This window comes from Lutjanus erythropterus, chromosome 13 (assembly GCF_056507025.1).
Source record: "Lutjanus erythropterus isolate fLutEry1 chromosome 13, fLutEry1.hap2, whole genome shotgun sequence".
Taxonomy (NCBI): Eukaryota; Metazoa; Chordata; class Actinopteri; order Lutjaniformes; family Lutjanidae; genus Lutjanus; species Lutjanus erythropterus.
The window spans coordinates 34,707,234-34,720,121 of NC_139329.1; the positions used below are offsets into that span (position 1 = coordinate 34,707,234).

Genomic DNA, 12,888 nt, shown 5'->3' on the forward strand with positions numbered 1-12,888 from the left:
GATTCACAAAATATGTGACGATTGATTTATTAAATCGCTGCAGCTCTACAATGATTTCAATCAAGAAATATTTCATTTCTAGACAAGATAAAGAGGAAATGACGTATTGTGATCACATCCTTTATTGTGAAAAAACTCTAAGCTCAATATCACAACTTTTCAATCAGGTTAAGGATGATTGATCAAGTGAGCAGCTTGTTATCTGAACAGAGTTTAGGACTAAATCATTTATGAAACTTGTTAATCATCATGTTCAATAAAACTCACTGCTCCGGCGCACAAAGCTATCGAGGCTGGTGGCCGCTAACGTCAGCCCTGAAACCGTATCAGCCCCGAGGGTCAGATAACACGCCGGTGATGTTATCAGGACACAACTACCAGTGGAACAGCAGTTACAACCACCTCTACGAGCATGTAAATTCATTATGCGCCAAGCACTCCAGAAATTAGCTTTGTTTGCAAATACAAACTGCCGTCATTACTGAAAACAGAGGCCATAATAGGCCTGCCGGTGAACCGCAGGCCCTGCAGAACAGGCCCATTATTTCTAACTCATCAGCACAAACATTTCTCACTGTGGGTCGGAGATGAAACCTCTACCGAGTTTACAAGATGATTTATGGAGCGCTGAGAGATACATGGCTTTATTCGCTTGCTTCTAAGTTACTGATGAATAACTTTTATACAGCGTTACAGTTAAATGAAACCATAATGGGTCCCACGGGAGAATCTGGGCGGCTGCAGCAGCAGATAATACAGAGATGAAACAGCAACAACACAGGATAAACAAGTGGAGTGGATATCAGATACAGGAGATGGGATTCCTAGTAAAATATGGAACGAAGTTGACAATTTTAACATCATAACAAGCTAAAATTAGAATGAGAAGTTAGGAGGAAGCAGAGATCATAGCAGTAAATACAGCAGGGCTTAGTGAGTCTGTATGCACTGATCATACTTCATTTAGGTCATTTTGTCTTGTCCGATTAAGGAAATCAGGCATAAATAAGTCATAGAATGCAATGTCTGAAAATAAAATAACCTATTTAATGACCAGTGACCACTTTTTCATGGTTTGTTCCATTTCCTGTTCTTTCAGCTACAGTGTTTGAGGTTTTTGGCACGTTGTTTAGCCGTTTTTTTTTTTTTTACTCATTCACATGGCGGAAATACTGTCATGATGCGGTCATAAATCACCAGGGTTCACAGGGAACTGTCTCTCAGATAAATGACTACATGGACTTTACCACCATGTTGTGATACGGGGCTCTACACTAACTAACCAGGCTCGCGACCAGACATCAGCTATTGGTTGCCGAAACTGAAAATATGGTTGCATTTTTAGCCACCTCATGTTTTGAGTAGATGCAGTTATACGTCAGTGTAATAATGAAAATGTGACATAAAAGAATGTGCAAAAGCATTTTAACATTGGCCTGTGGTTCTGTCGGATGCGCTGAAAGACGCAGGTATACTTCTATTCCCAAGATTTCACACATTTCCTTTTTTATTTTGCGTTCAGGTTCATCTGGTTCTTCTGGTTGAATCAATTTGCACATGGATGAATCAGTCAAACTCAGAACAACAACAAAACAATTTGCTCAAAATCATGAGTAAACACACTAATGCTCATTCACATTAAAAATGCTGTTTGCCGTCCCTGTTTTCATACGTTAAAAAGTGACAGCAACCAGAGAACAAGAATTAGTTGTCAATGGCAACCTTCACTGTTGAACCCTGTAATAAATTTCTGTCATGTTTTTCTTGTTGCATGTCTGCATGTCTTTCTTTTTCTTTTGTCAATTAGTAGATCAAAAGAAAATTAACTGGCAACTATTCTGATGATAAATGTGACTGTGTGAATATAAATATGACTTCAACTGCATTTGTGTCCAAATCTGAGGATTTGATTTTTATCTTTGTCACTCATGATGGTAAATGAAGAATCTTTGGGTTTTAGACAAAAGAAGCAATCTGAAGACGTCTCTTTGACATTTTATAGACTAAATGAGTAAGCTCAAAAATAACCAGTGGATTAATCTATAATGAAAACTGTTCAGTTGTTTAGTTGCAGCCCAAAGCATCTATGTTGATAATCGATCATTATTATTATTATCTGTTCAGGTTTCTCAGTGGTGAGAACTCCCTGCTTTAAATAGTCTTATATAATAATTTGGTATTTTTGGACTGATGATATACTTTGGCCATTTCTTCACTAATTTCTGACAGTTTATAAACCAAACTATTAGGGCTGCAACTATCTATTAATCGATTAGAGATCTGGTTCAAATAATGTCATAAAATGGTGAAGAGTGTTGATCACTGTTTTCCAAAGTCAAAGTTGATGCGCTCATATGTCTACTTTTGTCCAAAACACAAAGATTTTGCTTTTTCTGTCAGAGAAGAGTGAAGAAACCATAAAATATTCACATTTGAGAAGCTTAAATCAGAGAATTTGGTCATTTCTTATGAAAAAAAGGATTCAAAACAATTAATCAATTATCAGAATACTTGAAAATTAATTTAATAATCAATTATTTGTGTTTGCAGCTGTACAGACTATTAATAATAGTTTCACAATATAAATTCTCAGGGAGCGTGACAGATTATGAAGGAAGGACACATTTTCCCACACTCTGCAGCCACACACACACACACACACACACACACACACACACACAATATGTCAACACTTCCAGTCTCAGTCACTTTGTTGAAACACTAAGGTCACAAACAGCTTTAATAGCTGAGTCAATCAAACTGATGAAATATTCCTGCTCTCTTGGTTGTTAACAGACTTTATCAGGACCAAACACTACAGGTGTCCAGCTGCCTCTTTAAAGCCACATCCTGCGTCTCAAATCACTAAAAAACACAATGAATGAGTCACTCGGGGGTTTAGTAGTAAGGAGCAGCTGCTGTGGGAGGAATAAAACCGCACAAAACAGACATAAATGAATCACTGCGTCGGCCTGTTCAGCGCACGGACGCAATCAAGTTACAAAAACGGTAAAAACCTTGCCTGATTTTCTCCGTTTCCACCGACAAAACCGCAAAATCCAACTTTCGTCTGTCACAGGACTGAAAGCCACGCCGCGAGGAGAAGTAGAAAGCGCTGAAATGAACGGGACTTACCGGCGGAAAACGACTGGAAGTCAGTCAGCTGTTCACTTCCTTGTTTCCCCTCAGCGAGCAGACTGAAAGGGAAGCTGCTGCCGCGGCCTGACTTCAGATTTTTTTTTTTTTTTTTTTAACTCTCGGTAAAGTTGTGAGCTACACCTTAAAGTTCATGTCCGGTCATTGGAGGCGATTAGCTGCTGCTGCTGCTGCCGCCTGCTGCTGCTGCCGCTTCCTTCCTTTTCTTTTTCTTCACCTTTTTTGTTTTTTTATGTGAAGTTTACTTTTTTTAAAGCTGCGCCATCACTGCCATCTAGCGGTCATAGTGGTGTATTGCAGCACTGCGCGCTTCAATGACCGATAGAGGGATGTTTTTGTGCAACAGATGCTTGATAGATAGATAGATAGATAGATAGATAGATAGATAGATAGATAGATAGATAGATAGATAGATAGATAGATAGATAGATTACAGTTTCGAACAAAAAATATAATATAACAATGATATTATGACAATAATATGTAACATAATAACAAGTAAGTAAAATATGTATGCCTTATTCTACATATAATATACAGTGTGCCAATAATGCACATAGAAACATCATACAGTAGTTTAATTGGTTAATAAACAGCTAACTTTAAAGAGTAAGGAAATATAACTACATACTAAATGGTATTTGATGGTAACATATAGTATTGTATAATTGAGTACTCCCATTTTCTGCTTTATTACTTTAAGCCCAGTATATATTAGCCTCAGTACACTGATCTGGTGACAGTATTACTGGTTACTTTACAGTACAGATGAAATTAATTGTTAATTAATCCCACTACTATAGACTACTGTCTCTCTATATATTATTTTTATATGTTCTAGTAAAAGGAACATATATTTATATATTGTAGTAAAATGCACAGATTTTTAACACACTTCTTATTGTCTATTTTCCCATAATTTCTCTTTGCTTGTCTATTCTTAAATTGGAGCAACTGTAACACGACCTGATCTCCCCCTTGTACTCCCTCTTTATATGAAATTGGTTTCTCCATTGCTTTTGTCTATTTAAATGAAAAGGATCATTTATAAACTTGTGTCACAGCTCAGCTGAGGTTTAATTACCTCCTTTGCCTTTCCTCCTTTTCATACTTAGTGCCCAGAGGTCGCAGAACATTAATTAATTTGCAGAATACAAAACCACAGACTGTATATGGGCCATTTATATTTCTCATTGTCTGAGGAACTGTCCATTATGTAAAGTGATTCTGCTGGTTCAGTAATATTTCACAATCCTTCCCTTGGGTGGAATATAAAGGCTGTAGCCTGCAGCTCTCCCACACACTTCAATATACCTCATGTTAATGAAGGAGCAAAGTGCAAGACATGTCAGGGGAAAGGCTTTCAGAGGACGTCAACTAATAGTCTGTTGTGAGATATATATATTTTATTATTGCAACCAACAAGTTTTTTTTTTCTTAGTTTTGTATTTTCAGTAAGATCATGAAAACAGAATATCACCGTTATGTGTAATGTATTATTGATATAGAAATCATTGATTATAGCAACTTCAAAGGTCCAGTGTGGAAGATTTAGTGGCATCTAGTGGTGAAGTTGTAGATTGCAGTCAAATTAATACCACTCGCCTGACCCTCCCCTTCCAAGTGTGTAGAAGAAACTATGGTGGCTGTGAAAAATGCAAAAGACCGTTTCCAGAGCCAGGGTTTGGTTTGTCCATTCTGGTTTACTGTAGAAAAAACAACATGGCGGACATCGTGAAAGAAGACCTGCTCCCTCTCTAGATATAAAGGGCCCATTCTAAGGTAACAGAAATGCAGTGGTTCCTATTTTCACGATTACACACATACTTAAAACAAACATATGAATATTATATTCCATTTCTGCCATGCTCTGCCTGTAGATCCCTCTAAACCAGTGGTTCCCAAATGTCAGTGTGGGTCATTACTACAGTGTGACACATCGAAAGCTCTCATTGATTGACACCTTGTTTTTTTGTCTGCCCATGCTCCAGGAACTTTGCCTGTGAATACAGGTGTGCCTTCAGACTTACCCTTTGCTATGCCTTAAGAGGCTTTCACATGATAAGAGACAGACTCACCGCAAGGTAGGGTGCCATGTGTGCCTGGTATACAAACGGCTAGGCTAACTTTAGCATTGGATTTAGCTAGGTTCATAAACTATGATTCACAAATCTCATAGCCCGATCTGACTGCTGACATTTCACCATGCATTATGTTTACTAGCGAGATTGTAGTGTCTTTTTAATGTTGCCTTACATCAGTCACAGTCGTGTCTAGAGGGGCAACCTGCAAGATTTGGACACGGTGTTTCTTCATTCATATGTTGTACAAATGATCACTCTTACAAGATGTTTCATGCGTCCAGGTTTCCCTTCGAGACTCCACCATCCCTGTCTAACTCCTCTGCTTGTCCATACATCGATGGTCACTTCTGGCTGCATCATCACACTCAGCTGTTATCTCATTGGTTGCACTTTGAAAAGTCGCTGGCAAAGAAGGTAAAAGTAGCACATAGCAGTTATACTGCTGATCATGTGTGGAGGCCTTCAGACACAAAAAGTTGAAAACTCCTGCTCTAAAAGCTTACACACTGGACTTTTATGTGGCATTTATTGTGGACCTAAACTAAATAGAAGTATCTGTATCGTTTAAGGGTAAAGTAAGTGATCCTGGAGAAAAAATGACTGTTGAGTATCATTCCCAGGTTGGTACGAGCCTCTCAACACTCGACTATCTTTCTCCAGAATTGCTTGCTCCACCTTTAAGGGTTATAACACATAGCCTACAGACATTTAATTTCATTAGTTAAAATTATTCATCACGCCCTGCTGCCTCACACAGGAACCACACACAGTCAGCTGAGGTATGAAACAAGCCTTACATAGACTTCAATAATCCCACAGTTGCCTTTGCTTCCCATTGAGCCGTTCCCAGCATCAGACCGGCGCTGGTCCCGGCCAGACAGCCCGGTGTGGCTGATGTGAGTCTGGCAACCTGTCAAGAAAATGCGGAGCGCTTTGCCCCCATCATACAGCGGGACATGAGAAGTCAGTCTGTGCTTCAACATAAGGAAGTAGTGTTCGCTAAAAAACCAGTAACCACCTCTCCCTCCCTCTCCTCATCTTCTCTCTCTCACCACCTATCCTGCATCCAAAAAATCTCTTTTTTTAAACACGTGAATTATGTAATGCATTGAAAAAAAAAAAATCTAAATGCTTTCTGAAGCGCCCTGTCTTCACTGATTCAATGGGCACACTATCACTGATGGCCATCCTGGGTTTTAAAAGCCTGCTGACAAACACGTCCTTGTCCTCTTTAAGGAATGTTCGGCTCGCAAAGAGACAGAAACGGAGAGGAAACGGAGGTGAAAAGGTCTATTTAAAGTGTGCAGTCCTGTACATTAGACTTATCAGCAGTCAAATTAGCATAGACACCTATAGAGAAGAGCTAGTTAAAATGTGTGCACTGTGACCAATTTAGCTCCATACCCAAATATACATTTTAAAAAAACAGGACTGCTTCCTTCATGCAGTTTCCATGGATGGATGCAGAGTGTGCACAGTCACTAATGATGGATAAAGAGGTGAACGGGTTCATCAAGTGTCTCTCTGTGTTACTCTCTCTCTTCCTCTGCCTCTCTCGCTCACTTTCTCCCACAGGCTTCCTGAAAAAGGGGAAGGTATTCGCCGTTGCCATGACTCATAAACTCTACCACCTTTACCGAAACTGAGATTGATCTTTGTACAAAACTGCTCCTGTAATTTCTCACTCAAGGTCATGGCGGCTGTGGATAATATTTCATTTCATTAATGGCTGAAACCTAAAATAGCTGCAGAGATACAGAGCAGTCTTGCATGACATTTGTAACACTGGTTAGGAAACAAAAACAAGAAATATTTTAATAATTAAAAAAAGGCACATAAAACAGTTACTTCATTGTATAGCTGTAATAACCCCCACAGAACAGTGGCCAGTGGTGAATGGTGTTTCCCCCTGAGTAGACTAGTTATTGCTTCCTGTCACTGACCAATAGTACTGCTGTTAGAAATATACTTAAATAAAAGTACAAAGTATTTGTCACAAAAACTGCTCAGAGTATCATTTTTATCGTTGAGGCGTTGATGTCACAGTCACCTCTCCAAACTAGGGTTGCAAATTTTGTACATTTTTCTTTGCTGAAAATGTGAACAAATGATTTATCATTAATAATTTATTGGATACAAAAAATGTCTTTCTTTCTCATTTTAAGTCTACACTTAATTTAAAACAATGTCAAACTATGTACAAATTACCGCCATGACTATTGATTAAATATTCATTTGGTTTATTATTACAGCAAAAGTCTGGATATTAATACAATTTGTACTCAGTACTCAACTCTGATTTTAAAAGTAACTAAGCAGATTACATCTTGTAATGCGTAGATTTGATAATCTATTAATAAAAGTACAAGTACCAAAGAAAACTACTTAATTACAGTAATTTGAGTATTTGTAATGAGTTACTTCCACCCCTGTTCATCATATATCCTGAACAGAGCAGTTTAAAGAAAGGAATGCTTCCATTCACCATCAGTCCTTGTAAAATATTCAACTTTCAACTGTTCAAAAATCAAATATTGACACTGGATGCAGAAGAGAAAATGTTTTATAGGATTAACTGGAAATTCTTATTCAGTACTCTAGCAGAGAGACATGGATCTGGGTCACTATCTACTCACCCTCTGCCGACTGAGGGTCGGGTTTATTTTGTTAGTCTGCAAAACGCTGCTGGAGTTTCACAGGAAAACAGCGTTGCAGAATCTCCAAAAAATCGGAAGTGAACAATGAAACATTAAATGCCTCCATACTGCTTGTCTGTCGTAATCCAGGTCTCCTACGGTCCTGACATCCCGTTTGCACACCGTCACAACACACACACGCCCAGTTCAAACAGTGTGCATTTGCATGTGAACGTAGCTCTAAACTGAGGATCTACATTGAAGATTCAGGCTTGAACATCCAGGCAAGAACATGGTGCAAATAACATTTTTTTTAGTCAACTTCTCGTCAATTTTTTCTTATTCTGCAAAATAGAACCTGCCAATACTAATGAGAGTCAATAATTTATTTTTAAATTTATTATTAGTGACATACAGCACAATAGTAAGTCCCTTCATGCATTTCTGCTGCTTTACATTGCAGTTCAAGCACTAAATAGAGGATGTTATTATTGTGTTTTCTCAATATAGTTTATTTAATGTTGTCACACTGGGCTGCATTTTCTCAACTGTGTAAGTCATCAGTAAGTCTTTGTGTCAGTGTCACTGAGAGAAATTCCTGCACGCTTATTCTTGTCTTTGGCAGTGGAGAGTGCGACTACATCATCCTAATGGACCTCAAACAGCCACTTGACTCATTTCCTACAACTAGATCAACAGTCCGATAAAGATAACCACAGACTGATGAAAAGAAGACATTCTGTACATCTATACTCGTACTTTTTGTCCAGAAATGCTCACTAGAGCTATCAGTGTGGTTCATATATCCACATATGTACACATTTATATATAGTGAAGGCGCACTGACAGCTATAAAGCGGCTATTCACTTCTATGGAGAAGCTGTAAAGAAAAAAAATGCAGCCCTCCCACTTGATAGACTGCAAGAGGCTGTGTCAACACACACACACTCTCTCTCTCTCTCTCTCTCTCTCTCACACACACACACACACTGCTTCCTTTCCTTCATGGATAGCAGGAGGAGATGCTCAGCCAGGACTGGTTGAAAGACGGCCTTATGAGAGAGAACACACACACACACACACACACACACACACACACACACACACACACACACACACAGAGAGTGAGACAAGCAGCCCTCATATATACAAATTGTGTAATAACTACCCTGTATAGACAGGAAAAACTGTACAGCATAATAAAGTATAATATGATAATATACATGATGATGAGCTCATTTTAATTCCAGACTAATGCAGGTACTGAACACCTGGTCTATTGACAGAGCTGGTGCCCTCTACTGGTCAAGGAAATAAATTGCAGGATTAGCAACAAAAAAACATTCTTATTTTACTCACAGAATACACAGTTTCGGCCAAACCGTTTTACTAGTTGTGAAAATGTATTTCGACCTTTCTTTTGCAATTTTGTATGCAGCAGCCTGGACCTTTGTTTAACTTAATGCACATTATTATTACAAACTGCACTGTAACATAGCAAACTTCTAAGATGTGACACAGTAAATAGAAAAAATCTGGATAAATTGTTGGAAAAACTAACATGAGACTGAACCGTAAACTCGTTACACTCCACTTCCAGAGAATCAATCAGCTGGCTGGAGTGGGTGGATTCTGGACCCGGGCAATGGAAAACAGCAAATGCAGATGATTCCATGAAGATCACAAGGGGTCGATATTTCTGCATTAAAATGATGTCAATCATTAGCTATGACCTTTACAGACACCAGATTTTAACTAAACCAGACATCTGTGGAAGATTTTGGAGCCATGTGTCAGACAGCTCTCTCCATCACCATCAGTGAAAATAATATTCGGAAGAATGTTGCTTCATCCCTCCAGCAGAGTTCAAGAGACTTGGAGAATTTACAGTATGTGATTAAAGAACATTTAAAGAGTCACTAAACCCCTAAAGCACCTTTTCAGCACCAAATTTTGACATTTAAGTGCAAAGTAGTCTGCATATTGGGTTATAAATATGCATAGTGACTGCCCTCTGCTGGTTGAAACCCAGCTACTGTGAGTGAATTTTGCTATTGACTTGTTTGGAGGCAGGTGACGTATATGGTGGAACAAACCAACTACCCGCCCACCCAGTGGCTGTTCAAAAATAACAACCAATGTGTGCTGCTAACCCTCTGCTTTTTCAGTTTTGACAGTTTTGAAGCTCCATTGGACTGCATTCCTTCATTTGATGATGAACAGTAGGATTACAGCACCATGGTGAAGTCAGTTTTTAATTTGGATATTCAACAGACAGATCTAACTAACTAACTAACTAACTAACTAACTAACTAAATAACTAACTAACTAACTAGCTCAGCCCAGAGACATTAAATTGTGATGAAACAGATTTTTAAATCAATTTTCTCAGCTCTAAGAAAGTTTTACAAACCTAATAACTCCATGGATGAAAAATTCATAATAGAAAGAGTCATAACTGACCTTGTGTGCAGTTTGAGGTGTCCTGTCAACAATTACAGGTGTCTCTTTTAATGGAGGCCTATGGGGTAAATGCTTTTTGGGCTGCAGGGGATTTTTTTTTCTGCAATATTGCAAGTGGCCACTGGGAAAAACTGGAGGCAAGGCTGAGTGGCAATGACCTGTCAAGGTTTTTATATTCCATCTACGGACAGGGACTGTCTGATAACAGCTGCTGATGGCTCCAGCTATATCGGCACACATAATATGTGGTAACAATGCTTCATGTAGCCTCAGCTGCTGCCCCCTCTCTTAGCTCCTTGCCATTCTGGGGGACATTTTTTTAAAATGATGCAGTGGGTAGAGTTAAGTTCAAACCTGGGGGTGAAGTTACATTGTCCAGTGAGCTTGTGAATTCTTTTTCGATGTCGGCATGTTTTTCTGACAGTTGACAGCAAACTGCTGAACAGTAACGTCAAACACATGCATCTATGCTGCTAGAAACGTGCAAAAAACAGAAGCCATGATGGAGAGCCTTTTTTTATGCACTGTTATAAAAACAGAGGAGTTGACAGTGTGTAGGCCTGCTAAGCAAGCAATAAGGGAATCTAAAGAATCAGAAAAGAATATGCAGAATCAACGACAGCATTAATGTTAATTAAATCTTATCAATTGCTATTCGTAATGGTGGACCTAAAAAAAAAAAAAACATGCATACGCAACAACTTTATGTTGTTTTTTCTTCCTTTAATTGGCAGGTTTATGCAAATTTTTCATCTTGCTAAATACTTATATTGGACAACAGCTGGTTTGTACCTTCTGTTTTAACCACAGAGGTGGACTGATCCTCATGTGTTGAATGTGCAGCTTCAGTTTTGGTGTATTTTTAGAGAGAGGTAAATATATACTAAAATGTATTCTTGCACGGAACAGCATGAGAACAGTACATTCAACGGCAGCCACAAAATGCTAAGCCGAGACAGTCTATTTCAGGCACATTTTAAAACAGAGGAAGGAATTCTGGGAGGTGTTGTCATTTTCTGGCATCTACAGAATGATGATGTTTCTCCAGCCAGCTGCTGGACCTCAGGACGTTGCTGAGACATGACACGTTAAACAATAAATAAACTGTCCATTAGACTGAAGAGACAGAGAAAGACTCATCTGTGTGTTTCTGTCTGTCTCATTGTCTAACCTGTCTGCCTGCTTCACCTCTTGTCTGATATTTCACACTTGTTAGTATTTATCTATTGACGTTTGCGTCTGTCTTTCTGTCTAAAAGCTGATCTTTCTGTGTGTGTGCTGACTTACAGGCTGCACGGTGTGTAAAATCAGGTAATACAAGATTTACTTTGTGAGCCGTGGAGATGTTTTATGTCAGGAACTCTGATCTAAAGACCACTGACATTTATAAAGTCATATATTCTGATATGGAATATTTGCTATTGCAAATTAGGTGGTTACATAACATGCAATGTGTGTGTTTATGTATATGTGCATTTATATTCAACTGGGTACTGACTGTATACATTACAGTGGTATATTTATGTGTGTTCATACCCATAGTTTCTAAATCTGTATGGTTAAATCAGTGTGTGTTTCAGTGTGCACTTCTATTTCCTGGCTTCCATATTTAAGGGTGCTGTCAGAGAACCTGTGCACATGTCATATTAGAAGGAATTCTATTTTTAAAATAAACACAATGGCGCTGTTAGCTAAATGCTATCTGTTTTAGCATGTTAGCCTGCTAACACTTGCTAATATACATTAAAACTTCAGCTGAGGATGATGGGGGTGTCATCGGTTAGTTTTGCAATTATTGCTTTATAAACCAAATTACAGGTCCAGTGTGTAAGATTTACAGGGATTTAATTACAGAATATGGCAGAAATGTAATATAATATACAATAAAAAATTAGTTAGTTTTCATTAGTGTATAAACACTTAAAAATAATAATCACTGCATTTTCAGTACCTTAGAATGAGGTGTTTATATCTACAGAAAAAGTCTCTCGTCTTCCACGGAGGCTGCCATGTTTTCATGCAACATTTGTGCAGTTTCCAGAACAGATAAACCAAACACCGACTCTAGATACAGCCTTTTGTATCCTGCTCGGCCACCGTGGGTTCTCCTACACGCTTGGAAGGGGAGAGTGAGACAAGGAGTTCACAGAGGTTTTTTTTTTCAGTGGAGGCTTTTCCATCTGTAACTTCAGAGTCGTCCATGGAAAAATAGCATTAGCATCGGTGACAGAATTAATCCCTGTAACACTAGTTGCCATGCAACCAGCAGCTTTCTACAAATTGTCATCCTAATCTGACAGACGCTTGTTAGTGGAGCACAGTGTGACGCAGCAGCTATCTGTTGCATTAAATGTTGGCTTTTGAAAGAGAAAATACTGAAATGGAGTGATTAAAATATAATGCATTCAATGTGACGTTCAGGGGCTGCACAGAATGTTTCTGAGGACGCCGCTGGCCCGCTGGTTGCACTTTGAGAAGCCTGAGCTAGAGGATATTTCAGAAGATCATCTAAATCATTAGGATTCATTGTTGGGGACAAGAGGTAGGA

The 12,888-nt window shown here is 38.7% G+C and overlaps 1 protein-coding gene across 1 annotated transcript in view; it reads right to left on the reverse strand.

Moving 5' to 3' along the window:
- The window catches only part of ppip5k1b (diphosphoinositol pentakisphosphate kinase 1b), a 69,154-nt gene extending 65,729 nt beyond the window's left edge, over positions 1–3,425 (reverse strand). The window contains exon 1 of the mRNA XM_084735080.1: positions 3,136–3,425. The gene's annotated coding sequence lies outside the window, so the exon portion shown is untranslated. The remainder of the gene's footprint in view (positions 1–3,135) is intronic.
- Between the last annotated feature and the right edge of the window lie 9,463 nt (positions 3,426–12,888).